Raw genomic sequence first — 27,231 nt, forward strand, 5'->3', positions numbered from 1 at the left:
AATGTTTAAAAAGCATTGTCAGATGTGGGGTTCGAACCCACGCTCCCTTACGGGAAGCAGAGCTTAAATCTGGCGCCTTAGACCGCTCGGCCAATCTGACGCGCAAGACAAGCGCTCCAGTGACTTCCATCTCTAGCAAGACCTCAGGAACCTCACTCCGAAATCTGTTTCTTTTTTCGGTAGGATGGAATTATGTCAGTTTCAGAATATGTGAGACGCAATGTCAGATGTGGCGTACTAAACGCACCCTCGCTTTCGGGAAACAATGTGGCGCGTTGGACCGCTTTCTTCCGTCGCTTCCAGTTTGAACTGTGACTAGCAAAACTGTATTTAGTAATAGGAACATTTTCACATTGATGCAAAGAAAACTAGATATTAACGAACGGCGAATGAGACCGTTTCCTAGCAACAGCCACGCTGTGCATTACGCACTCGTGGGAAGCCAATGAAATATTTCATGTGAGGCTCTAACTGTCGGCCTTCACTTTCCAATACTTAGGCACTGCCCCGGTGGTACCGACGCATACATACTGAAACGTCTTTGGATCGTCAGTGAGTACTTCATATTAGAAATTTCGTGTTCGCCCTGATGTGCATTAAAGGGCCAATTTATCAGAGAAAGTCAGTTCTGCGCCTAGTTACAGTATGTCACCCTAGCAGCGCCAGGAAATCGGGTTCAGTGGTGCTCGCGTTGCACTCGGCGTTGAGCGCCTGCAGCGCTATCGCCTTCGGCCTCTGGCGCCAGGAGGGAAGGCGACACATGATGGCGCAAGCAGCGCGTAGCAGAAGGCGGTGGTGGTGTGTCGGTCAGCATGGTTGCTTCCCAAGTAGCTGCTCCGGGTTCGAAGGCCGGACATCGCACGGAAGTTGTCTCCTTTACGCAGGAGAGTGTTTTCAACGGTACAAATGGTTTCCCTTCTCCCTTCGTAGGCTAGTGCGGATTACGATTCACAGCATCGTGTGTCTCCATGTGTCGACTTGTCTCGACTTTGCTCGGCTGACGCGAAAGCTGACGCTTGCAAATGGGCGTATATGTAGAGGACAGGCGCTAGAAACGACTGGGAGAGTCCACATCGACAAACACACAACGGACCCTTTCATTTGACTGTGGCCGCACGTTCGCGCCTTTGCGTACCGAGAGCAAGAGGGGGGTCAGCGAGCTGGACCGTACCATTACCGCACAGCAGCACCAAAAACTAAGGAAAAAGGCAAAACTGAAGAAACCAACACACGCGGACTTCCTAGTTCGTCACCCAGCCGAGCACTAACCATGGCCAACGCTGCCTAATTTCGGTAATCGGACATGAACCCGTGTCGTTGGCACGGCATACAAGTTGGCGAGAATGTTGGCAGACGTGCGGACGTCTTAGTCCGTGTACAGATCACTTGGGATTTGCCTGACAGTCTCTCGCGTTGCCTTTTAGGGAAGGAAAATGGAATAGCCCTGAGCCACAACACAACGACCACGGAAACGTCCGTGAGAAGAGCTAAAACCCGGCACGAGGAAACTATGTTCCGCTATTTGTTTTCGGCCGCTCGGGCTATCGGACGTGCGACGCCCGCACTGCTGTCACTGTCGTCTCTAGTAAAATCTCCACGGCGTGTTTCTGCGTAATTTACTTGTTCTATAAGATCAAGGGAGTACGTTAGTTTCAGAATGTTTAAAAAGCATTGTCAGATGTGGGGTTCGAACCCACGCTCCCTTACGGGAAGCAGAGCTTAAATCTGGCGCCTTAGACCGCTCGGCCAATCTGACGCGCAAGACAAGCGCTCCAGTGACTTCCATCTCTAGCAAGACCTCAGGAACCTCACTCCGAAATCTGTTTCTTTTTTCGGTAGGATGGAATTATGTCAGTTTCAGAATATGTGAGACGCAATGTCAGATGTGGCGTACTAAACGCACCCTCGCTTTCGGGAAACAATGTGGCGCGTTGGACCGCTTTCTTCCGTCGCTTCCAGTTTGAACTGTGACTAGCAAAACTGTATTTAGTAATAGGAACATTTTCACATTGATGCAAAGAAAACTAGATATTAACGAACGGCGAATGAGACCGTTTCCTAGCAACAGCCACGCTGTGCATTACGCACTCGTGGGAAGCCAATGAAATATTTCATGTGAGGCTCTAACTGTCGGCCTTCACTTTCCAATACTTAGGCACTGCCCCGGTGGTACCGACGCATACATACTGAAACGTCTTTGGATCGTCAGTGAGTACTTCATATTAGAAATTTCGTGTTCGCCCTGATGTGCATTAAAGGGCCAATTTATCAGAGAAAGTCAGTTCTGCGCCTAGTTACAGTATGTCACCCTAGCAGCGCCAGGAAATCGGGTTCAGTGGTGCTCGCGTTGCACTCGGCGTTGAGCGCCTGCAGCGCTATCGCCTTCGGCCTCTGGCGCCAGGAGGGAAGGCGACACATGATGGCGCAAGCAGCGCGTAGCAGAAGGCGGTGGTGGTGTGTCGGTCAGCATGGTTGCTTCCCAAGTAGCTGCTCCGGGTTCGAAGGCCGGACATCGCACGGAAGTTGTCTCCTTTACGCAGGAGAGTGTTTTCAACGGTACAAATGGTTTCCCTTCTCCCTTCGTAGGCTAGTGCGGATTACGATTCACAGCATCGTGTGTCTCCATGTGTCGACTTGTCTCGACTTTGCTCGGCTGACGCGAAAGCTGACGCTTGCAAATGGGCGTATATGTAGAGGACAGGCGCTAGAAACGACTGGGAGAGTCCACATCGACAAACACACAACGGACCCTTTCATTTGACTGTGGCCGCACGTTCGCGCCTTTGCGTACCGAGAGCAAGAGGGGGGTCAGCGAGCTGGACCGTACCATTACCGCACAGCAGCACCAAAAACTAAGGAAAAAGGCAAAACTGAAGAAACCAACACACGCGGACTTCCTAGTTCGTCACCCAGCCGAGCACTAACCATGGCCAACGCTGCCTAATTTCGGTAATCGGACATGAACCCGTGTCGTTGGCACGGCATACAAGTTGGCGAGAATGTTGGCAGACGTGCGGACGTCTTAGTCCGTGTACAGATCACTTGGGATTTGCCTGACAGTCTCTCGCGTTGCCTTTTAGGGAAGGAAAATGGAATAGCCCTGAGCCACAACACAACGACCACGGAAACGTCCGTGAGAAGAGCTAAAACCCGGCACGAGGAAACTATGTTCCGCTATTTGTTTTCGGCCGCTCGGGCTATCGGACGTGCGACGCCCGCACTGCTGTCACTGTCGTCTCTAGTAAAATCTCCACGGCGTGTTTCTGCGTAATTTACTTGTTCTATAAGATCAAGGGAGTACGTTAGTTTCAGAATGTTTAAAAAGCATTGTCAGATGTGGGGTTCGAACCCACGCTCCCTTACGGGAAGCAGAGCTTAAATCTGGCGCCTTAGACCGCTCGGCCAATCTGACGCGCAAGACAAGCGCTCCAGTGACTTCCATCTCTAGCAAGACCTCAGGAACCTCACTCCGAAATCTGTTTCTTTTTTCGGTAGGATGGAATTATGTCAGTTTCAGAATATGTGAGACGCAATGTCAGATGTGGCGTACTAAACGCACCCTCGCTTTCGGGAAACAATGTGGCGCGTTGGACCGCTTTCTTCCGTCGCTTCCAGTTTGAACTGTGACTAGCAAAACTGTATTTAGTAATAGGAACATTTTCACATTGATGCAAAGAAAACTAGATATTAACGAACGGCGAATGAGACCGTTTCCTAGCAACAGCCACGCTGTGCATTACGCACTCGTGGGAAGCCAATGAAATATTTCATGTGAGGCTCTAACTGTCGGCCTTCACTTTCCAATACTTAGGCACTGCCCCGGTGGTACCGACGCATACATACTGAAACGTCTTTGGATCGTCAGTGAGTACTTCATATTAGAAATTTCGTGTTCGCCCTGATGTGCATTAAAGGGCCAATTTATCAGAGAAAGTCAGTTCTGCGCCTAGTTACAGTATGTCACCCTAGCAGCGCCAGGAAATCGGGTTCAGTGGTGCTCGCGTTGCACTCGGCGTTGAGCGCCTGCAGCGCTATCGCCTTCGGCCTCTGGCGCCAGGAGGGAAGGCGACACATGATGGCGCAAGCAGCGCGTAGCAGAAGGCGGTGGTGGTGTGTCGGTCAGCATGGTTGCTTCCCAAGTAGCTGCTCCGGGTTCGAAGGCCGGACATCGCACGGAAGTTGTCTCCTTTACGCAGGAGAGTGTTTTCAACGGTACAAATGGTTTCCCTTCTCCCTTCGTAGGCTAGTGCGGATTACGATTCACAGCATCGTGTGTCTCCATGTGTCGACTTGTCTCGACTTTGCTCGGCTGACGCGAAAGCTGACGCTTGCAAATGGGCGTATATGTAGAGGACAGGCGCTAGAAACGACTGGGAGAGTCCACATCGACAAACACACAACGGACCCTTTCATTTGACTGTGGCCGCACGTTCGCGCCTTTGCGTACCGAGAGCAAGAGGGGGGTCAGCGAGCTGGACCGTACCATTACCGCACAGCAGCACCAAAAACTAAGGAAAAAGGCAAAACTGAAGAAACCAACACACGCGGACTTCCTAGTTCGTCACCCAGCCGAGCACTAACCATGGCCAACGCTGCCTAATTTCGGTAATCGGACATGAACCCGTGTCGTTGGCACGGCATACAAGTTGGCGAGAATGTTGGCAGACGTGCGGACGTCTTAGTCCGTGTACAGATCACTTGGGATTTGCCTGACAGTCTCTCGCGTTGCCTTTTAGGGAAGGAAAATGGAATAGCCCTGAGCCACAACACAACGACCACGGAAACGTCCGTGAGAAGAGCTAAAACCCGGCACGAGGAAACTATGTTCCGCTATTTGTTTTCGGCCGCTCGGGCTATCGGACGTGCGACGCCCGCACTGCTGTCACTGTCGTCTCTAGTAAAATCTCCACGGCGTGTTTCTGCGTAATTTACTTGTTCTATAAGATCAAGGGAGTACGTTAGTTTCAGAATGTTTAAAAAGCATTGTCAGATGTGGGGTTCGAACCCACGCTCCCTTACGGGAAGCAGAGCTTAAATCTGGCGCCTTAGACCGCTCGGCCAATCTGACGCGCAAGACAAGCGCTCCAGTGACTTCCATCTCTAGCAAGACCTCAGGAACCTCACTCCGAAATCTGTTTCTTTTTTCGGTAGGATGGAATTATGTCAGTTTCAGAATATGTGAGACGCAATGTCAGATGTGGCGTACTAAACGCACCCTCGCTTTCGGGAAACAATGTGGCGCGTTGGACCGCTTTCTTCCGTCGCTTCCAGTTTGAACTGTGACTAGCAAAACTGTATTTAGTAATAGGAACATTTTCACATTGATGCAAAGAAAACTAGATATTAACGAACGGCGAATGAGACCGTTTCCTAGCAACAGCCACGCTGTGCATTACGCACTCGTGGGAAGCCAATGAAATATTTCATGTGAGGCTCTAACTGTCGGCCTTCACTTTCCAATACTTAGGCACTGCCCCGGTGGTACCGACGCATACATACTGAAACGTCTTTGGATCGTCAGTGAGTACTTCATATTAGAAATTTCGTGTTCGCCCTGATGTGCATTAAAGGGCCAATTTATCAGAGAAAGTCAGTTCTGCGCCTAGTTACAGTATGTCACCCTAGCAGCGCCAGGAAATCGGGTTCAGTGGTGCTCGCGTTGCACTCGGCGTTGAGCGCCTGCAGCGCTATCGCCTTCGGCCTCTGGCGCCAGGAGGGAAGGCGACACATGATGGCGCAAGCAGCGCGTAGCAGAAGGCGGTGGTGGTGTGTCGGTCAGCATGGTTGCTTCCCAAGTAGCTGCTCCGGGTTCGAAGGCCGGACATCGCACGGAAGTTGTCTCCTTTACGCAGGAGAGTGTTTTCAACGGTACAAATGGTTTCCCTTCTCCCTTCGTAGGCTAGTGCGGATTACGATTCACAGCATCGTGTGTCTCCATGTGTCGACTTGTCTCGACTTTGCTCGGCTGACGCGAAAGCTGACGCTTGCAAATGGGCGTATATGTAGAGGACAGGCGCTAGAAACGACTGGGAGAGTCCACATCGACAAACACACAACGGACCCTTTCATTTGACTGTGGCCGCACGTTCGCGCCTTTGCGTACCGAGAGCAAGAGGGGGGTCAGCGAGCTGGACCGTACCATTACCGCACAGCAGCACCAAAAACTAAGGAAAAAGGCAAAACTGAAGAAACCAACACGCGCGGACTTCCTAGTTCGTCACCCAGCCGAGCACTAACCATGGCCAACGCTGCCTAATTTCGGTAATCGGACATGAACCCGTGTCGTTGGCACGGCATACAAGTTGGCGAGAATGTTGGCAGACGTGCGGACGTCTTAGTCCGTGTACAGATCACTTGGGATTTGCCTGACAGTCTCTCGCGTTGCCTTTTAGGGAAGGAAAATGGAATAGCCCTGAGCCACAACACAACGACCACGGAAACGTCCGTGAGAAGAGCTAAAACCCGGCACGAGGAAACTATGTTCCGCTATTTGTTTTCGGCCGCTCGGGCTATCGGACGTGCGACGCCCGCACTGCTGTCACTGTCGTCTCTAGTAAAATCTCCACGGCGTGTTTCTGCGTAATTTACTTGTTCTATAAGATCAAGGGAGTACGTTAGTTTCAGAATGTTTAAAAAGCATTGTCAGATGTGGGGTTCGAACCCACGCTCCCTTACGGGAAGCAGAGCTTAAATCTGGCGCCTTAGACCGCTCGGCCAATCTGACGCGCAAGACAAGCGCTCCAGTGACTTCCATCTCTAGCAAGACCTCAGGAACCTCACTCCGAAATCTGTTTCTTTTTTCGGTAGGATGGAATTATGTCAGTTTCAGAATATGTGAGACGCAATGTCAGATGTGGCGTACTAAACGCACCCTCGCTTTCGGGAAACAATGTGGCGCGTTGGACCGCTTTCTTCCGTCGCTTCCAGTTTGAACTGTGACTAGCAAAACTGTATTTAGTAATAGGAACATTTTCACATTGATGCAAAGAAAACTAGATATTAACGAACGGCGAATGAGACCGTTTCCTAGCAACAGCCACGCTGTGCATTACGCACTCGTGGGAAGCCAATGAAATATTTCATGTGAGGCTCTAACTGTCGGCCTTCACTTTCCAATACTTAGGCACTGCCCCGGTGGTACCGACGCATACATACTGAAACGTCTTTGGATCGTCAGTGAGTACTTCATATTAGAAATTTCGTGTTCGCCCTGATGTGCATTAAAGGGCCAATTTATCAGAGAAAGTCAGTTCTGCGCCTAGTTACAGTATGTCACCCTAGCAGCGCCAGGAAATCGGGTTCAGTGGTGCTCGCGTTGCACTCGGCGTTGAGCGCCTGCAGCGCTATCGCCTTCGGCCTCTGGCGCCAGGAGGGAAGGCGACACATGATGGCGCAAGCAGCGCGTAGCAGAAGGCGGTGGTGGTGTGTCGGTCAGCATGGTTGCTTCCCAAGTAGCTGCTCCGGGTTCGAAGGCCGGACATCGCACGGAAGTTGTCTCCTTTACGCAGGAGAGTGTTTTCAACGGTACAAATGGTTTCCCTTCTCCCTTCGTAGGCTAGTGCGGATTACGATTCACAGCATCGTGTGTCTCCATGTGTCGACTTGTCTCGACTTTGCTCGGCTGACGCGAAAGCTGACGCTTGCAAATGGGCGTATATGTAGAGGACAGGCGCTAGAAACGACTGGGAGAGTCCACATCGACAAACACACAACGGACCCTTTCATTTGACTGTGGCCGCACGTTCGCGCCTTTGCGTACCGAGAGCAAGAGGGGGGTCAGCGAGCTGGACCGTACCATTACCGCACAGCAGCACCAAAAACTAAGGAAAAAGGCAAAACTGAAGAAACCAACACACGCGGACTTCCTAGTTCGTCACCCAGCCGAGCACTAACCATGGCCAACGCTGCCTAATTTCGGTAATCGGACATGAACCCGTGTCGTTGGCACGGCATACAAGTTGGCGAGAATGTTGGCAGACGTGCGGACGTCTTAGTCCGTGTACAGATCACTTGGGATTTGCCTGACAGTCTCTCGCGTTGCCTTTTAGGGAAGGAAAATGGAATAGCCCTGAGCCACAACACAACGACCACGGAAACGTCCGTGAGAAGAGCTAAAACCCGGCACGAGGAAACTATGTTCCGCTATTTGTTTTCGGCCGCTCGGGCTATCGGACGTGCGACGCCCGCACTGCTGTCACTGTCGTCTCTAGTAAAATCTCCACGGCGTGTTTCTGCGTAATTTACTTGTTCTATAAGATCAAGGGAGTACGTTAGTTTCAGAATGTTTAAAAAGCCTTGTCAGATGTGGGGTTCGAACCCACGCTCCCTTACGGGAAGCAGAGCTTAAATCTGGCGCCTTAGACCGCTCGGCCAATCTGACGCGCAAGACAAGCGCTCCAGTGACTTCCATCTCTAGCAAGACCTCAGGAACCTCACTCCGAAATCTGTTTCTTTTTTCGGTAGGATGGAATTATGTCAGTTTCAGAATATGTGAGACGCAATGTCAGATGTGGCGTACTAAACGCACCCTCGCTTTCGGGAAACAATGTGGCGCGTTGGACCGCTTTCTTCCGTCGCTTCCAGTTTGAACTGTGACTAGCAAAACTGTATTTAGTAATAGGAACATTTTCACATTGATGCAAAGAAAACTAGATATTAACGAACGGCGAATGAGACCGTTTCCTAGCAACAGCCACGCTGTGCATTACGCACTCGTGGGAAGCCAATGAAATATTTCATGTGAGGCTCTAACTGTCGGCCTTCACTTTCCAATACTTAGGCACTGCCCCGGTGGTACCGACGCATACATACTGAAACGTCTTTGGATCGTCAGTGAGTACTTCATATTAGAAATTTCGTGTTCGCCCTGATGTGCATTAAAGGGCCAATTTATCAGAGAAAGTCAGTTCTGCGCCTAGTTACAGTATGTCACCCTAGCAGCGCCAGGAAATCGGGTTCAGTGGTGCTCGCGTTGCACTCGGCGTTGAGCGCCTGCAGCGCTATCGCCTTCGGCCTCTGGCGCCAGGAGGGAAGGCGACACATGATGGCGCAAGCAGCGCGTAGCAGAAGGCGGTGGTGGTGTGTCGGTCAGCATGGTTGCTTCCCAAGTAGCTGCTCCGGGTTCGAAGGCCGGACATCGCACGGAAGTTGTCTCCTTTACGCAGGAGAGTGTTTTCAACGGTACAAATGGTTTCCCTTCTCCCTTCGTAGGCTAGTGCGGATTACGATTCACAGCATCGTGTGTCTCCATGTGTCGACTTGTCTCGACTTTGCTCGGCTGACGCGAAAGCTGACGCTTGCAAATGGGCGTATATGTAGAGGACAGGCGCTAGAAACGACTGGGAGAGTCCACATCGACAAACACACAACGGACCCTTTCATTTGACTGTGGCCGCACGTTCGCGCCTTTGCGTACCGAGAGCAAGAGGGGGGTCAGCGAGCTGGACCGTACCATTACCGCACAGCAGCACCAAAAACTAAGGAAAAAGGCAAAACTGAAGAAACCAACACACGCGGACTTCCTAGTTCGTCACCCAGCCGAGCACTAACCATGGCCAACGCTGCCTAATTTCGGTAATCGGACATGAACCCGTGTCGTTGGCACGGCATACAAGTTGGCGAGAATGTTGGCAGACGTGCGGACGTCTTAGTCCGTGTACAGATCACTTGGGATTTGCCTGACAGTCTCTCGCGTTGCCTTTTAGGGAAGGAAAATGGAATAGCCCTGAGCCACAACACAACGACCACGGAAACGTCCGTGAGAAGAGCTAAAACCCGGCACGAGGAAACTATGTTCCGCTATTTGTTTTCGGCCGCTCGGGCTATCGGACGTGCGACGCCCGCACTGCTGTCACTGTCGTCTCTAGTAAAATCTCCACGGCGTGTTTCTGCGTAATTTACTTGTTCTATAAGATCAAGGGAGTACGTTAGTTTCAGAATGTTTAAAAAGCATTGTCAGATGTGGGGTTCGAACCCACGCTCCCTTACGGGAAGCAGAGCTTAAATCTGGCGCCTTAGACCGCTCGGCCAATCTGACGCGCAAGACAAGCGCTCCAGTGACTTCCATCTCTAGCAAGACCTCAGGAACCTCACTCCGAAATCTGTTTCTTTTTTCGGTAGGATGGAATTATGTCAGTTTCAGAATATGTGAGACGCAATGTCAGATGTGGCGTACTAAACGCACCCTCGCTTTCGGGAAACAATGTGGCGCGTTGGACCGCTTTCTTCCGTCGCTTCCAGTTTGAACTGTGACTAGCAAAACTGTATTTAGTAATAGGAACATTTTCACATTGATGCAAAGAAAACTAGATATTAACGAACGGCGAATGAGACCGTTTCCTAGCAACAGCCACGCTGTGCATTACGCACTCGTGGGAAGCCAATGAAATATTTCATGTGAGGCTCTAACTGTCGGCCTTCACTTTCCAATACTTAGGCACTGCCCCGGTGGTACCGACGCATACATACTGAAACGTCTTTGGATCGTCAGTGAGTACTTCATATTAGAAATTTCGTGTTCGCCCTGATGTGCATTAAAGGGCCAATTTATCAGAGAAAGTCAGTTCTGCGCCTAGTTACAGTATGTCACCCTAGCAGCGCCAGGAAATCGGGTTCAGTGGTGCTCGCGTTGCACTCGGCGTTGAGCGCCTGCAGCGCTATCGCCTTCGGCCTCTGGCGCCAGGAGGGAAGGCGACACATGATGGCGCAAGCAGCGCGTAGCAGAAGGCGGTGGTGGTGTGTCGGTCAGCATGGTTGCTTCCCAAGTAGCTGCTCCGGGTTCGAAGGCCGGACATCGCACGGAAGTTGTCTCCTTTACGCAGGAGAGTGTTTTCAACGGTACAAATGGTTTCCCTTCTCCCTTCGTAGGCTAGTGCGGATTACGATTCACAGCATCGTGTGTCTCCATGTGTCGACTTGTCTCGACTTTGCTCGGCTGACGCGAAAGCTGACGCTTGCAAATGGGCGTATATGTAGAGGACAGGCGCTAGAAACGACTGGGAGAGTCCACATCGACAAACACACAACGGACCCTTTCATTTGACTGTGGCCGCACGTTCGCGCCTTTGCGTACCGAGAGCAAGAGGGGGGTCAGCGAGCTGGACCGTACCATTACCGCACAGCAGCACCAAAAACTAAGGAAAAAGGCAAAACTGAAGAAACCAACACACGCGGACTTCCTAGTTCGTCACCCAGCCGAGCACTAACCATGGCCAACGCTGCCTAATTTCGGTAATCGGACATGAACCCGTGTCGTTGGCACGGCATACAAGTTGGCGAGAATGTTGGCAGACGTGCGGACGTCTTAGTCCGTGTACAGATCACTTGGGATTTGCCTGACAGTCTCTCGCGTTGCCTTTTAGGGAAGGAAAATGGAATAGCCCTGAGCCACAACACAACGACCACGGAAACGTCCGTGAGAAGAGCTAAAACCCGGCACGAGGAAACTATGTTCCGCTATTTGTTTTCGGCCGCTCGGGCTATCGGACGTGCGACGCCCGCACTGCTGTCACTGTCGTCTCTAGTAAAATCTCCACGGCGTGTTTCTGCGTAATTTACTTGTTCTATAAGATCAAGGGAGTACGTTAGTTTCAGAATGTTTAAAAAGCATTGTCAGATGTGGGGTTCGAACCCACGCTCCCTTACGGGAAGCAGAGCTTAAATCTGGCGCCTTAGACCGCTCGGCCAATCTGACGCGCAAGACAAGCGCTCCAGTGACTTCCATCTCTAGCAAGACCTCAGGAACCTCACTCCGAAATCTGTTTCTTTTTTCGGTAGGATGGAATTATGTCAGTTTCAGAATATGTGAGACGCAATGTCAGATGTGGCGTACTAAACGCACCCTCGCTTTCGGGAAACAATGTGGCGCGTTGGACCGCTTTCTTCCGTCGCTTCCAGTTTGAACTGTGACTAGCAAAACTGTATTTAGTAATAGGAACATTTTCACATTGATGCAAAGAAAACTAGATATTAACGAACGGCGAATGAGACCGTTTCCTAGCAACAGCCACGCTGTGCATTACGCACTCGTGGGAAGCCAATGAAATATTTCATGTGAGGCTCTAACTGTCGGCCTTCACTTTCCAATACTTAGGCACTGCCCCGGTGGTACCGACGCATACATACTGAAACGTCTTTGGATCGTCAGTGAGTACTTCATATTAGAAATTTCGTGTTCGCCCTGATGTGCATTAAAGGGCCAATTTATCAGAGAAAGTCAGTTCTGCGCCTAGTTACAGTATGTCACCCTAGCAGCGCCAGGAAATCGGGTTCAGTGGTGCTCGCGTTGCACTCGGCGTTGAGCGCCTGCAGCGCTATCGCCTTCGGCCTCTGGCGCCAGGAGGGAAGGCGACACATGATGGCGCAAGCAGCGCGTAGCAGAAGGCGGTGGTGGTGTGTCGGTCAGCATGGTTGCTTCCCAAGTAGCTGCTCCGGGTTCGAAGGCCGGACATCGCACGGAAGTTGTCTCCTTTACGCAGGAGAGTGTTTTCAACGGTACAAATGGTTTCCCTTCTCCCTTCGTAGGCTAGTGCGGATTACGATTCACAGCATCGTGTGTCTCCATGTGTCGACTTGTCTCGACTTTGCTCGGCTGACGCGAAAGCTGACGCTTGCAAATGGGCGTATATGTAGAGGACAGGCGCTAGAAACGACTGGGAGAGTCCACATCGACAAACACACAACGGACCCTTTCATTTGACTGTGGCCGCACGTTCGCGCCTTTGCGTACCGAGAGCAAGAGGGGGGTCAGCGAGCTGGACCGTACCATTACCGCACAGCAGCACCAAAAACTAAGGAAAAAGGCAAAACTGAAGAAACCAACACACGCGGACTTCCTAGTTCGTCACCCAGCCGAGCACTAACCATGGCCAACGCTGCCTAATTTCGGTAATCGGACATGAACCCGTGTCGTTGGCACGGCATACAAGTTGGCGAGAATGTTGGCAGACGTGCGGACGTCTTAGTCCGTGTACAGATCACTTGGGATTTGCCTGACAGTCTCTCGCGTTGCCTTTTAGGGAAGGAAAATGGAATAGCCCTGAGCCACAACACAACGACCACGGAAACGTCCGTGAGAAGAGCTAAAACCCGGCACGAGGAAACTATGTTCCGCTATTTGTTTTCGGCCGCTCGGGCTATCGGACGTGCGACGCCCGCACTGCTGTCACTGTCGTCTCTAGTAAAATCTCCACGGCGTGTTTCTGCGTAATTTACTTGTTCTATAAGATCAAGGGAGTACGTTAGTTTCAGAATGTTTAAAAAGCATTGTCAGATGTGGGGTTCGAACCCACGCTCCCTTACGGGAAGCAGAGCTTAAATCTGGCGCCTTAGACCGCTCGGCCAATCTGACGCGCAAGACAAGCGCTCCAGTGACTTCCATCTCTAGCAAGACCTCAGGAACCTCACTCCGAAATCTGTTTCTTTTTTCGGTAGGATGGAATTATGTCAGTTTCAGAATATGTGAGACGCAATGTCAGATGTGGCGTACTAAACGCACCCTCGCTTTCGGGAAACAATGTGGCGCGTTGGACCGCTTTCTTCCGTCGCTTCCAGTTTGAACTGTGACTAGCAAAACTGTATTTAGTAATAGGAACATTTTCACATTGATGCAAAGAAAACTAGATATTAACGAACGGCGAATGAGACCGTTTCCTAGCAACAGCCACGCTGTGCATTACGCACTCGTGGGAAGCCAATGAAATATTTCATGTGAGGCTCTAACTGTCGGCCTTCACTTTCCAATACTTAGGCACTGCCCCGGTGGTACCGACGCATACATACTGAAACGTCTTTGGATCGTCAGTGAGTACTTCATATTAGAAATTTCGTGTTCGCCCTGATGTGCATTAAAGGGCCAATTTATCAGAGAAAGTCAGTTCTGCGCCTAGTTACAGTATGTCACCCTAGCAGCGCCAGGAAATCGGGTTCAGTGGTGCTCGCGTTGCACTCGGCGTTGAGCGCCTGCAGCGCTATCGCCTTCGGCCTCTGGCGCCAGGAGGGAAGGCGACACATGATGGCGCAAGCAGCGCGTAGCAGAAGGCGGTGGTGGTGTGTCGGTCAGCATGGTTGCTTCCCAAGTAGCTGCTCCGGGTTCGAAGGCCGGACATCGCACGGAAGTTGTCTCCTTTACGCAGGAGAGTGTTTTCAACGGTACAAATGGTTTCCCTTCTCCCTTCGTAGGCTAGTGCGGATTACGATTCACAGCATCGTGTGTCTCCATGTGTCGACTTGTCTCGACTTTGCTCGGCTGACGCGAAAGCTGACGCTTGCAAATGGGCGTATATGTAGAGGACAGGCGCTAGAAACGACTGGGAGAGTCCACATCGACAAACACACAACGGACCCTTTCATTTGACTGTGGCCGCACGTTCGCGCCTTTGCGTACCGAGAGCAAGAGGGGGGTCAGCGAGCTGGACCGTACCATTACCGCACAGCAGCACCAAAAACTAAGGAAAAAGGCAAAACTGAAGAAACCAACACACGCGGACTTCCTAGTTCGTCACCCAGCCGAGCACTAACCATGGCCAACGCTGCCTAATTTCGGTAATCGGACATGAACCCGTGTCGTTGGCACGGCATACAAGTTGGCGAGAATGTTGGCAGACGTGCGGACGTCTTAGTCCGTGTACAGATCACTTGGGATTTGCCTGACAGTCTCTCGCGTTGCCTTTTAGGGAAGGAAAATGGAATAGCCCTGAGCCACAACACAACGACCACGGAAACGTCCGTGAGAAGAGCTAAAACCCGGCACGAGGAAACTATGTTCCGCTATTTGTTTTCGGCCGCTCGGGCTATCGGACGTGCGACGCCCGCACTGCTGTCACTGTCGTCTCTAGTAAAATCTCCACGGCGTGTTTCTGCGTAATTTACTTGTTCTATAAGATCAAGGGAGTACGTTAGTTTCAGAATGTTTAAAAAGCATTGTCAGATGTGGGGTTCGAACCCACGCTCCCTTACGGGAAGCAGAGCTTAAATCTGGCGCCTTAGACCGCTCGGCCAATCTGACGCGCAAGACAAGCGCTCCAGTGACTTCCATCTCTAGCAAGACCTCAGGAACCTCACTCCGAAATCTGTTTCTTTTTTCGGTAGGATGGAATTATGTCAGTTTCAGAATATGTGAGACGCAATGTCAGATGTGGCGTACTAAACGCACCCTCGCTTTCGGGAAACAATGTGGCGCGTTGGACCGCTTTCTTCCGTCGCTTCCAGTTTGAACTGTGACTAGCAAAACTGTATTTAGTAATAGGAACATTTTCACATTGATGCAAAGAAAACTAGATATTAACGAACGGCGAATGAGACCGTTTCCTAGCAACAGCCACGCTGTGCATTACGCACTCGTGGGAAGCCAATGAAATATTTCATGTGAGGCTCTAACTGTCGGCCTTCACTTTCCAATACTTAGGCACTGCCCCGGTGGTACCGACGCATACATACTGAAACGTCTTTGGATCGTCAGTGAGTACTTCATATTAGAAATTTCGTGTTCGCCCTGATGTGCATTAAAGGGCCAATTTATCAGAGAAAGTCAGTTCTGCGCCTAGTTACAGTATGTCACCCTAGCAGCGCCAGGAAATCGGGTTCAGTGGTGCTCGCGTTGCACTCGGCGTTGAGCGCCTGCAGCGCTATCGCCTTCGGCCTCTGGCGCCAGGAGGGAAGGCGACACATGATGGCGCAAGCAGCGCGTAGCAGAAGGCGGTGGTGGTGTGTCGGTCAGCATGGTTGCTTCCCAAGTAGCTGCTCCGGGTTCGAAGGCCGGACATCGCACGGAAGTTGTCTCCTTTACGCAGGAGAGTGTTTTCAACGGTACAAATGGTTTCCCTTCTCCCTTCGTAGGCTAGTGCGGATTACGATTCACAGCATCGTGTGTCTCCATGTGTCGACTTGTCTCGACTTTGCTCGGCTGACGCGAAAGCTGACGCTTGCAAATGGGCGTATATGTAGAGGACAGGCGCTAGAAACGACTGGGAGAGTCCACATCGACAAACACACAACGGACCCTTTCATTTGACTGTGGCCGCACGTTCGCGCCTTTGCGTACCGAGAGCAAGAGGGGGGTCAGCGAGCTGGACCGTACCATTACCGCACAGCAGCACCAAAAACTAAGGAAAAAGGCAAAACTGAAGAAACCAACACACGCGGACTTCCTAGTTCGTCACCCAGCCGAGCACTAACCATGGCCAACGCTGCCTAATTTCGGTAATCGGACATGAACCCGTGTCGTTGGCACGGCATACAAGTTGGCGAGAATGTTGGCAGACGTGCGGACGTCTTAGTCCGTGTACAGATCACTTGGGATTTGCCTGACAGTCTCTCGCGTTGCCTTTTAGGGAAGGAAAATGGAATAGCCCTGAGCCACAACACAACGACCACGGAAACGTCCGTGAGAAGAGCTAAAACCCGGCACGAGGAAACTATGTTCCGCTATTTGTTTTCGGCCGCTCGGGCTATCGGACGTGCGACGCCCGCACTGCTGTCACTGTCGTCTCTAGTAAAATCTCCACGGCGTGTTTCTGCGTAATTTACTTGTTCTATAAGATCAAGGGAGTACGTTAGTTTCAGAATGTTTAAAAAGCATTGTCAGATGTGGGGTTCGAACCCACGCTCCCTTACGGGAAGCAGAGCTTAAATCTGGCGCCTTAGACCGCTCGGCCAATCTGACGCGCAAGACAAGCGCTCCAGTGACTTCCATCTCTAGCAAGACCTCAGGAACCTCACTCCGAAATCTGTTTCTTTTTTCGGTAGGATGGAATTATGTCAGTTTCAGAATATGTGAGACGCAATGTCAGATGTGGCGTACTAAACGCACCCTCGCTTTCGGGAAACAATGTGGCGCGTTGGACCGCTTTCTTCCGTCGCTTCCAGTTTGAACTGTGACTAGCAAAACTGTATTTAGTAATAGGAACATTTTCACATTGATGCAAAGAAAACTAGATATTAACGAACGGCGAATGAGACCGTTTCCTAGCAACAGCCACGCTGTGCATTACGCACTCGTGGGAAGCCAATGAAATATTTCATGTGAGGCTCTAACTGTCGGCCTTCACTTTCCAATACTTAGGCACTGCCCCGGTGGTACCGACGCATACATACTGAAACGTCTTTGGATCGTCAGTGAGTACTTCATATTAGAAATTTCGTGTTCGCCCTGATGTGCATTAAAGGGCCAATTTATCAGAGAAAGTCAGTTCTGCGCCTAGTTACAGTATGTCACCCTAGCAGCGCCAGGAAATCGGGTTCAGTGGTGCTCGCGTTGCACTCGGCGTTGAGCGCCTGCAGCGCTATCGCCTTCGGCCTCTGGCGCCAGGAGGGAAGGCGACACATGATGGCGCAAGCAGCGCGTAGCAGAAGGCGGTGGTGGTGTGTCGGTCAGCATGGTTGCTTCCCAAGTAGCTGCTCCGGGTTCGAAGGCCGGACATCGCACGGAAGTTGTCTCCTTTACGCAGGAGAGTGTTTTCAACGGTACAAATGGTTTCCCTTCTCCCTTCGTAGGCTAGTGCGGATTACGATTCACAGCATCGTGTGTCTCCATGTGTCGACTTGTCTCGACTTTGCTCGGCTGACGCGAAAGCTGACGCTTGCAAATGGGCGTATATGTAGAGGACAGGCGCTAGAAACGACTGGGAGAGTCCACATCGACAAACACACAACGGACCCTTTCATTTGACTGTGGCCGCACGTTCGCGCCTTTGCGTACCGAGAGCAAGAGGGGGGTCAGCGAGCTGGACCGTACCATTACCGCACAGCAGCACCAAAAACTAAGGAAAAAGGCAAAACTGAAGAAACCAACACACGCGGACTTCCTAGTTCGTCACCCAGCCGAGCACTAACCATGGCCAACGCTGCCTAATTTCGGTAATCGGACATGAACCCGTGTCGTTGGCACGGCATACAAGTTGGCGAGAATGTTGGCAGACGTGCGGACGTCTTAGTCCGTGTACAGATCACTTGGGATTTGCCTGACAGTCTCTCGCGTTGCCTTTTAGGGAAGGAAAATGGAATAGCCCTGAGCCACAACACAACGACCACGGAAACGTCCGTGAGAAGAGCTAAAACCCGGCACGAGGAAACTATGTTCCGCTATTTGTTTTCGGCCGCTCGGGCTATCGGACGTGCGACGCCCGCACTGCTGTCACTGTCGTCTCTAGTAAAATCTCCACGGCGTGTTTCTGCGTAATTTACTTGTTCTATAAGATCAAGGGAGTACGTTAGTTTCAGAATGTTTAAAAAGCATTGTCAGATGTGGGGTTCGAACCCACGCTCCCTTACGGGAAGCAGAGCTTAAATCTGGCGCCTTAGACCGCTCGGCCAATCTGACGCGCAAGACAAGCGCTCCAGTGACTTCCATCTCTAGCAAGACCTCAGGAACCTCACTCCGAAATCTGTTTCTTTTTTCGGTAGGATGGAATTATGTCAGTTTCAGAATATGTGAGACGCAATGTCAGATGTGGCGTACTAAACGCACCCTCGCTTTCGGGAAACAATGTGGCGCGTTGGACCGCTTTCTTCCGTCGCTTCCAGTTTGAACTGTGACTAGCAAAACTGTATTTAGTAATAGGAACATTTTCACATTGATGCAAAGAAAACTAGATATTAACGAACGGCGAATGAGACCGTTTCCTAGCAACAGCCACGCTGTGCATTACGCACTCGTGGGAAGCCAATGAAATATTTCATGTGAGGCTCTAACTGTCGGCCTTCACTTTCCAATACTTAGGCACTGCCCCGGTGGTACCGACGCATACATACTGAAACGTCTTTGGATCGTCAGTGAGTACTTCATATTAGAAATTTCGTGTACGCCCTGATGTGCATTAAAGGGCCAATTTATCAGAGAAAGTCAGTTCTGCGCCTAGTTACAGTATGTCACCCTAGCAGCGCCAGGAAATCGGGTTCAGTGGTGCTCGCGTTGCACTCGGCGTTGAGCGCCTGCAGCGCTATCGCCTTCGGCCTCTGGCGCCAGGAGGGAAGGCGACACATGATGGCGCAAGCAGCGCGTAGCAGAAGGCGGTGGTGGTGTGTCGGTCAGCATGGTTGCTTCCCAAGTAGCTGCTCCGGGTTCGAAGGCCGGACATCGCACGGAAGTTGTCTCCTTTACGCAGGAGAGTGTTTTCAACGGTACAAATGGTTTCCCTTCTCCCTTCGTAGGCTAGTGCGGATTACGATTCACAGCATCGTGTGTCTCCATGTGTCGACTTGTCTCGACTTTGCTCGGCTGACGCGAAAGCTGACGCTTGCAAATGGGCGTATATGTAGAGGACAGGCGCTAGAAACGACTGGGAGAGTCCACATCGACAAACACACAACGGACCCTTTCATTTGACTGTGGCCGCACGTTCGCGCCTTTGCGTACCGAGAGCAAGAGGGGGGTCAGCGAGCTGGACCGTACCATTACCGCACAGCAGCACCAAAAACTAAGGAAAAAGGCAAAACTGAAGAAACCAACACACGCGGACTTCCTAGTTCGTCACCCAGCCGAGCACTAACCATGGCCAACGCTGCCTAATTTCGGTAATCGGACATGAACCCGTGTCGTTGGCACGGCATACAAGTTGGCGAGAATGTTGGCAGACGTGCGGACGTCTTAGTCCGTGTACAGATCACTTGGGATTTGCCTGACAGTCTCTCGCGTTGCCTTTTAGGGAAGGAAAATGGAATAGCCCTGAGCCACAACACAACGACCACGGAAACGTCCGTGAGAAGAGCTAAAACCCGGCACGAGGAAACTATGTTCCGCTATTTGTTTTCGGCCGCTCGGGCTATCGGACGTGCGACGCCCGCACTGCTGTCACTGTCGTCTCTAGTAAAATCTCCACGGCGTGTTTCTGCGTAATTTACTTGTTCTATAAGATCAAGGGAGTACGTTAGTTTCAGAATGTTTAAAAAGCATTGTCAGATGTGGGGTTCGAACCCACGCTCCCTTACGGGAAGCAGAGCTTAAATCTGGCGCCTTAGACCGCTCGGCCAATCTGACGCGCAAGACAAGCGCTCCAGTGACTTCCATCTCTAGCAAGACCTCAGGAACCTCACTCCGAAATCTGTTTCTTTTTTCGGTAGGATGGAATTATGTCAGTTTCAGAATATGTGAGACGCAATGTCAGATGTGGCGTACTAAACGCACCCTCGCTTTCGGGAAACAATGTGGCGCGTTGGACCGCTTTCTTCCGTCGCTTCCAGTTTGAACTGTGACTAGCAAAACTGTATTTAGTAATAGGAACATTTTCACATTGATGCAAAGAAAACTAGATATTAACGAACGGCGAATGAGACCGTTTCCTAGCAACAGCCACGCTGTGCATTACGCACTCGTGGGAAGCCAATGAAATATTTCATGTGAGGCTCTAACTGTCGGCCTTCACTTTCCAATACTTAGGCACTGCCCCGGTGGTACCGACGCATACATACTGAAACGTCTTTGGATCGTCAGTGAGTACTTCATATTAGAAATTTCGTGTTCGCCCTGATGTGCATTAAAGGGCCAATTTATCAGAGAAAGTCAGTTCTGCGCCTAGTTACAGTATGTCACCCTAGCAGCGCCAGGAAATCGGGTTCAGTGGTGCTCGCGTTGCACTCGGCGTTGAGCGCCTGCAGCGCTATCGCCTTCGGCCTCTGGCGCCAGGAGGGAAGGCGACACATGATGGCGCAAGCAGCGCGTAGCAGAAGGCGGTGGTGGTGTGTCGGTCAGCATGGTTGCTTCCCAAGTAGCTGCTCCGGGTTCGAAGGCCGGACATCGCACGGAAGTTGTCTCCTTTACGCAGGAGAGTGTTTTCAACGGTACAAATGGTTTCCCTTCTCCCTTCGTAGGCTAGTGCGGATTACGATTCACAGCATCGTGTGTCTCCATGTGTCGACTTGTCTCGACTTTGCTCGGCTGACGCGAAAGCTGACGCTTGCAAATGGGCGTATATGTAGAGGACAGGCGCTAGAAACGACTGGGAGAGTCCACATCGACAAACACACAACGGACCCTTTCATTTGACTGTGGCCGCACGTTCGCGCCTTTGCGTACCGAGAGCAAGAGGGGGGTCAGCGAGCTGGACCGTACCATTACCGCACAGCAGCACCAAAAACTAAGGAAAAAGGCAAAACTGAAGAAACCAACACACGCGGACTTCCTAGTTCGTCACCCAGCCGAGCACTAACCATGGCCAACGCTGCCTAATTTCGGTAATCGGACATGAACCCGTGTCGTTGGCACGGCATACAAGTTGGCGAGAATGTTGGCAGACGTGCGGACGTCTTAGTCCGTGTACAGATCACTTGGGATTTGCCTGACAGTCTCTCGCGTTGCCTTTTAGGGAAGGAAAATGGAATAGCCCTGAGCCACAACACAACGACCACGGAAACGTCCGTGAGAAGAGCTAAAACCCGGCACGAGGAAACTATGTTCCGCTATTTGTTTTCGGCCGCTCGGGCTATCGGACGTGCGACGCCCGCACTGCTGTCACTGTCGTCTCTAGTAAAATCTCCACGGCGTGTTTCTGCGTAATTTACTTGTTCTATAAGATCAAGGGAGTACGTTAGTTTCAGAATGTTTAAAAAGCATTGTCAGATGTGGGGTTCGAACCCACGCTCCCTTACGGGAAGCAGAGCTTAAATCTGGCGCCTTAGACCGCTCGGCCAATCTGACGCGCAAGACAAGCGCTCCAGTGACTTCCATCTCTAGCAAGACCTCAGGAACCTCACTCCGAAATCTGTTTCTTTTTTCGGTAGGATGGAATTATGTCAGTTTCAGAATATGTGAGACGCAATGTCAGATGTGGCGTACTAAACGCACCCTCGCTTTCGGGAAACAATGTGGCGCGTTGGACCGCTTTCTTCCGTCGCTTCCAGTTTGAACTGTGACTAGCAAAACTGTATTTAGTAATAGGAACATTTTCACATTGATGCAAAGAAAACTAGATATTAACGAACGGCGAATGAGACCGTTTCCTAGCAACAGCCACGCTGTGCATTACGCACTCGTGGGAAGCCAATGAAATATTTCATGTGAGGCTCTAACTGTCGGCCTTCACTTTCCAATACTTAGGCACTGCCCCGGTGGTACCGACGCATACATACTGAAACGTCTTTGGATCGTCAGTGAGTACTTCATATTAGAAATTTCGTGTTCGCCCTGATGTGCATTAAAGGGCCAATTTATCAGAGAAAGTCAGTTCTGCGCCTAGTTACAGTATGTCACCCTAGCAGCGCCAGGAAATCGGGTTCAGTGGTGCTCGCGTTGCACTCGGCGTTGAGCGCCTGCAGCGCTATCGCCTTCGGCCTCTGGCGCCAGGAGGGAAGGCGACACATGATGGCGCAAGCAGCGCGTAGCAGAAGGCGGTGGTGGTGTGTCGGTCAGCATGGTTGCTTCCCAAGTAGCTGCTCCGGGTTCGAAGGCCGGACATCGCACGGAAGTTGTCTCCTTTACGCAGGAGAGTGTTTTCAACGGTACAAATGGTTTCCCTTCTCCCTTCGTAGGCTAGTGCGGATTACGATTCACAGCATCGTGTGTCTCCATGTGTCGACTTGTCTCGACTTTGCTCGGCTGACGCGAAAGCTGACGCTTGCAAATGGGCGTATATGTAGAGGACAGGCGCTAGAAACGACTGGGAGAGTCCACATCGACAAACACACAACGGACCCTTTCATTTGACTGTGGCCGCACGTTCGCGCCTTTGCGTACCGAGAGCAAGAGGGGGGTCAGCGAGCTGGACCGTACCATTACCGCACAGCAGCACCAAAAACTAAGGAAAAAGGCAAAACTGAAGAAACCAACACACGCGGACTTCCTAGTTCGTCACCCAGCCGAGCACTAACCATGGCCAACGCTGCCTAATTTCGGTAATCGGACATGAACCCGTGTCGTTGGCACGGCATACAAGTTGGCGAGAATGTTGGCAGACGTGCGGACGTCTTAGTCCGTGTACAGATCACTTGGGATTTGCCTGACAGTCTCTCGCGTTGCCTTTTAGGGAAGGAAAATGGAATAGCCCTGAGCCACAACACAACGACCACGGAAACGTCCGTGAGAAGAGCTAAAACCCGGCACGAGGAAACTATGTTCCGCTATTTGTTTTCGGCCGCTCGGGCTATCGGACGTGCGACGCCCGCACTGCTGTCACTGTCGTCTCTAGTAAAATCTCCACGGCGTGTTTCTGCGTAATTTACTTGTTCTATAAGATCAAGGGAGTACGTTAGTTTCAGAATGTTTAAAAAGCATTGTCAGATGTGGGGTTCGAACCCACGCTCCCTTACGGGAAGCAGAGCTTAAATCTGGCGCCTTAGACCGCTCGGCCAATCTGACGCGCAAGACAAGCGCTCCAGTGACTTCCATCTCTAGCAAGACCTCAGGAACCTCACTCCGAAATCTGTTTCTTTTTTCGGTAGGATGGAATTATGTCAGTTTCAGAATATGTGAGACGCAATGTCAGATGTGGCGTACTAAACGCACCCTCGCTTTCGGGAAACAATGTGGCGCGTTGGACCGCTTTCTTCCGTCGCTTCCAGTTTGAACTGTGACTAGCAAAACTGTATTTAGTAATAGGAACATTTTCACATTGATGCAAAGAAAACTAGATATTAACGAACGGCGAATGAGACCGTTTCCTAGCAACAGCCACGCTGTGCATTACGCACTCGTGGGAAGCCAATGAAATATTTCATGTGAGGCTCTAACTGTCGGCCTTCACTTTCCAATACTTAGGCACTGCCCCGGTGGTACCGACGCATACATACTGAAACGTCTTTGGATCGTCAGTGAGTACTTCATATTAGAAATTTCGTGTTCGCCCTGATGTGCATTAAAGGGCCAATTTATCAGAGAAAGTCAGTTCTGCGCCTAGTTACAGTATGTCACCCTAGCAGCGCCAGGAAATCGGGTTCAGTGGTGCTCGCGTTGCACTCGGCGTTGAGCGCCTGCAGCGCTATCGCCTTCGGCCTCTGGCGCCAGGAGGGAAGGCGACACATGATGGCGCAAGCAGCGCGTAGCAGAAGGCGGTGGTGGTGTGTCGGTCAGCATGGTTGCTTCCCAAGTAGCTGCTCCGGGTTCGAAGGCCGGACATCGCACGGAAGTTGTCTCCTTTACGCAGGAGAGTGTTTTCAACGGTACAAATGGTTTCCCTTCTCCCTTCGTAGGCTAGTGCGGATTACGATTCACAGCATCGTGTGTCTCCATGTGTCGACTTGTCTCGACTTTGCTCGGCTGACGCGAAAGCTGACGCTTGCAAATGGGCGTATATGTAGAGGACAGGCGCTAGAAACGACTGGGAGAGTCCACATCGACAAACACACAACGGACCCTTTCATTTGACTGTGGCCGCACGTTCGCGCCTTTGCGTACCGAGAGCAAGAGGGGGGTCAGCGAGCTGGACCGTACCATTACCGCACAGCAGCACCAAAAACTAAGGAAAAAGGCAAAACTGAAGAAACCAACACACGCGGACTTCCTAGTTCGTCACCCAGCCGAGCACTAACCATGGCCAACGCTGCCTAATTTCGGTAATCGGACATGAACCCGTGTCGTTGGCACGGCATACAAGTTGGCGAGAATGTTGGCAGACGTGCGGACGTCTTAGTCCGTGTACAGATCACTTGGGATTTGCCTGACAGTCTCTCGCGTTGCCTTTTAGGGAAGGAAAATGGAATAGCCCTGAGCCACAACACAACGACCACGGAAACGTCCGTGAGAAGAGCTAAAACCCGGCACGAGGAAACTATGTTCCGCTATTTGTTTTCGGCCGCTCGGGCTATCGGACGTGCGACGCCCGCACTGCTGTCACTGTCGTCTCTAGTAAAATCTCCACGGCGTGTTTCTGCGTAATTTACTTGTTCTATAAGATCAAGGGAGTACGTTAGTTTCAGAATGTTTAAAAAGCATTGTCAGATGTGGGGTTCGAACCCACGCTCCCTTACGGGAAGCAGAGCTTAAATCTGGCGCCTTAGACCGCTCGGCCAATCTGACGCGCAAGACAAGCGCTCCAGTGACTTCCATCTCTAGCAAGACCTCAGGAACCTCACTCCGAAATCTGTTTCTTTTTTCGGTAGGATGGAATTATGTCAGTTTCAGAATATGTGAGACGCAATGTCAGATGTGGCGTACTAAACGCACCCTCGCTTTCGGGAAACAATGTGGCGCGTTGGACCGCTTTCTTCCGTCGCTTCCAGTTTGAACTGTGACTAGCAAAACTGTATTTAGTAATAGGAACATTTTCACATTGATGCAAAGAAAACTAGATATTAACGAACGGCGAATGAGACCGTTTCCTAGCAACAGCCACGCTGTGCATTACGCACTCGTGGGAAGCCAATGAAATATTTCATGTGAGGCTCTAACTGTCGGCCTTCACTTTCCAATACTTAGGCACTGCCCCGGTGGTACCGACGCATACATACTGAAACGTCTTTGGATCGTCAGTGAGTACTTCATATTAGAAATTTCGTGTTCGCCCTGATGTGCATTAAAGGGCCAATTTATCAGAGAAAGTCAGTTCTGCGCCTAGTTACAGTATGTCACCCTAGCAGCGCCAGGAAATCGGGTTCAGTGGTGCTCGCGTTGCACTCGGCGTTGAGCGCCTGCAGCGCTATCGCCTTCGGCCTCTGGCGCCAGGAGGGAAGGCGACACATGATGGCGCAAGCAGCGCGTAGCAGAAGGCGGTGGTGGTGTGTCGGTCAGCATGGTTGCTTCCCAAGTAGCTGCTCCGGGTTCGAAGGCCGGACATCGCACGGAAGTTGTCTCCTTTACGCAGGAGAGTGTTTTCAACGGTACAAATGGTTTCCCTTCTCCCTTCGTAGGCTAGTGCGGATTACGATTCACAGCATCGTGTGTCTCCATGTGTCGACTTGTCTCGACTTTGCTCGGCTGACGCGAAAGCTGACGCTTGCAAATGGGCGTATATGTAGAGGACAGGCGCTAGAAACGACTGGGAGAGTCCACATCGACAAACACACAACGGACCCTTTCATTTGACTGTGGCCGCACGTTCGCGCCTTTGCGTACCGAGAGCAAGAGGGGGGTCAGCGAGCTGGACCGTACCATTACCGCACAGCAGCACCAAAAACTAAGGAAAAAGGCAAAACTGAAGAAACCAACACACGCGGACTTCCTAGTTCGTCACCCAGCCGAGCACTAACCATGGCCAACGCTGCCTAATTTCGGTAATCGGACATGAACCCGTGTCGTTGGCACGGCATACAAGTTGGCGAGAATGTTGGCAGACGTGCGGACGTCTTAGTCCGTGTACAGATCACTTGGGATTTGCCTGACAGTCTCTCGCGTTGCCTTTTAGGGAAGGAAAATGGAATAGCCCTGAGCCACAACACAACGACCACGGAAACGTCCGTGAGAAGAGCTAAAACCCGGCACGAGGAAACTATGTTCCGCTATTTGTTTTCGGCCGCTCGGGCTATCGGACGTGCGACGCCCGCACTGCTGTCACTGTCGTCTCTAGTAAAATCTCCACGGCGTGTTTCTGCGTAATTTACTTGTTCTATAAGATCAAGGGAGTACGTTAGTTTCAGAATGTTTAAAAAGCATTGTCAGATGTGGGGTTCGAACCCACGCTCCCTTACGGGAAGCAGAGCTTAAATCTGGCGCCTTAGACCGCTCGGCCAATCTGACGCGCAAGACAAGCGCTCCAGTGACTTCCATCTCTAGCAAGACCTCAGGAACCTCACTCCGAAATCTGTTTCTTTTTTCGGTAGGATGGAATTATGTCAGTTTCAGAATATGTGAGACGCAATGTCAGATGTGGCGTACTAAACGCACCCTCGCTTTCGGGAAACAATGTGGCGCGTTGGACCGCTTTCTTCCGTCGCTTCCAGTTTGAACTGTGACTAGCAAAACTGTATTTAGTAATAGGAACATTTTCACATTGATGCAAAGAAAACTAGATATTAACGAACGGCGAATGAGACCGTTTCCTAGCAACAGCCACGCTGTGCATTACGCACTCGTGGGAAGCCAATGAAATATTTCATGTGAGGCTCTAACTGTCGGCCTTCACTTTCCAATACTTAGGCACTGCCCCGGTGGTACCGACGCATACATACTGAAACGTCTTTGGATCGTCAGTGAGTACTTCATATTAGAAATTTCGTGTTCGCCCTGATGTGCATTAAAGGGCCAATTTATCAGAGAAAGTCAGTTCTGCGCCTAGTTACAGTATGTCACCCTAGCAGCGCCAGGAAATCGGGTTCAGTGGTGCTCGCGTTGCACTCGGCGTTGAGCGCCTGCAGCGCTATCGCCTTCGGCCT

At 51.3% G+C, this 27,231-nt stretch overlaps 17 non-coding genes across 17 annotated transcripts; all 17 read right to left on the reverse strand.

Moving 5' to 3' along the window:
• Positions 1 to 16: 16 nt before the first annotated feature.
• On the reverse strand, positions 17 to 100 carry Trnal-uaa. Its single transcript has one exon. It is a non-coding gene; the product is annotated as a tRNA-Leu (tRNA).
• A 1,572-nt stretch (positions 101 to 1,672) lies between these two features.
• Positions 1,673 to 1,756, reverse strand: Trnal-uaa. The gene has a single exon. It is a non-coding gene; the product is annotated as a tRNA-Leu (tRNA).
• A 1,572-nt stretch (positions 1,757 to 3,328) lies between these two features.
• On the reverse strand, positions 3,329 to 3,412 carry Trnal-uaa. Its single transcript has one exon. It is a non-coding gene; the product is annotated as a tRNA-Leu (tRNA).
• Positions 3,413 to 4,984: 1,572 nt separating this feature from the next.
• Positions 4,985 to 5,068, reverse strand: Trnal-uaa. Its single transcript has one exon. It is a non-coding gene; the product is annotated as a tRNA-Leu (tRNA).
• A 1,572-nt stretch (positions 5,069 to 6,640) lies between these two features.
• Trnal-uaa lies at positions 6,641 to 6,724 on the reverse strand. Its single transcript has one exon. It is a non-coding gene; the product is annotated as a tRNA-Leu (tRNA).
• Positions 6,725 to 8,296: 1,572 nt separating this feature from the next.
• Trnal-uaa lies at positions 8,297 to 8,380 on the reverse strand. The gene has a single exon. It is a non-coding gene; the product is annotated as a tRNA-Leu (tRNA).
• A 1,572-nt stretch (positions 8,381 to 9,952) lies between these two features.
• Trnal-uaa lies at positions 9,953 to 10,036 on the reverse strand. The gene has a single exon. It is a non-coding gene; the product is annotated as a tRNA-Leu (tRNA).
• A 1,572-nt stretch (positions 10,037 to 11,608) lies between these two features.
• On the reverse strand, positions 11,609 to 11,692 carry Trnal-uaa. Its single transcript has one exon. It is a non-coding gene; the product is annotated as a tRNA-Leu (tRNA).
• Positions 11,693 to 13,264: 1,572 nt separating this feature from the next.
• Positions 13,265 to 13,348, reverse strand: Trnal-uaa. Its single transcript has one exon. It is a non-coding gene; the product is annotated as a tRNA-Leu (tRNA).
• A 1,572-nt stretch (positions 13,349 to 14,920) lies between these two features.
• Trnal-uaa lies at positions 14,921 to 15,004 on the reverse strand. Its single transcript has one exon. It is a non-coding gene; the product is annotated as a tRNA-Leu (tRNA).
• A 1,572-nt stretch (positions 15,005 to 16,576) lies between these two features.
• Positions 16,577 to 16,660, reverse strand: Trnal-uaa. Its single transcript has one exon. It is a non-coding gene; the product is annotated as a tRNA-Leu (tRNA).
• Positions 16,661 to 18,232: 1,572 nt separating this feature from the next.
• Trnal-uaa lies at positions 18,233 to 18,316 on the reverse strand. The gene has a single exon. It is a non-coding gene; the product is annotated as a tRNA-Leu (tRNA).
• Positions 18,317 to 19,888: 1,572 nt separating this feature from the next.
• Trnal-uaa lies at positions 19,889 to 19,972 on the reverse strand. The gene has a single exon. It is a non-coding gene; the product is annotated as a tRNA-Leu (tRNA).
• A 1,572-nt stretch (positions 19,973 to 21,544) lies between these two features.
• Trnal-uaa lies at positions 21,545 to 21,628 on the reverse strand. The gene has a single exon. It is a non-coding gene; the product is annotated as a tRNA-Leu (tRNA).
• A 1,572-nt stretch (positions 21,629 to 23,200) lies between these two features.
• Positions 23,201 to 23,284, reverse strand: Trnal-uaa. The gene has a single exon. It is a non-coding gene; the product is annotated as a tRNA-Leu (tRNA).
• A 1,572-nt stretch (positions 23,285 to 24,856) lies between these two features.
• Trnal-uaa lies at positions 24,857 to 24,940 on the reverse strand. The gene has a single exon. It is a non-coding gene; the product is annotated as a tRNA-Leu (tRNA).
• A 1,572-nt stretch (positions 24,941 to 26,512) lies between these two features.
• Positions 26,513 to 26,596, reverse strand: Trnal-uaa. Its single transcript has one exon. It is a non-coding gene; the product is annotated as a tRNA-Leu (tRNA).
• Between the last annotated feature and the right edge of the window lie 635 nt (positions 26,597 to 27,231).

This window comes from Schistocerca piceifrons, unplaced genomic scaffold (genome assembly GCF_021461385.2).
Source record: "Schistocerca piceifrons isolate TAMUIC-IGC-003096 unplaced genomic scaffold, iqSchPice1.1 HiC_scaffold_1279, whole genome shotgun sequence".
Lineage (NCBI taxonomy): Eukaryota > Metazoa > Arthropoda > Insecta > Orthoptera > Acrididae > Schistocerca > Schistocerca piceifrons.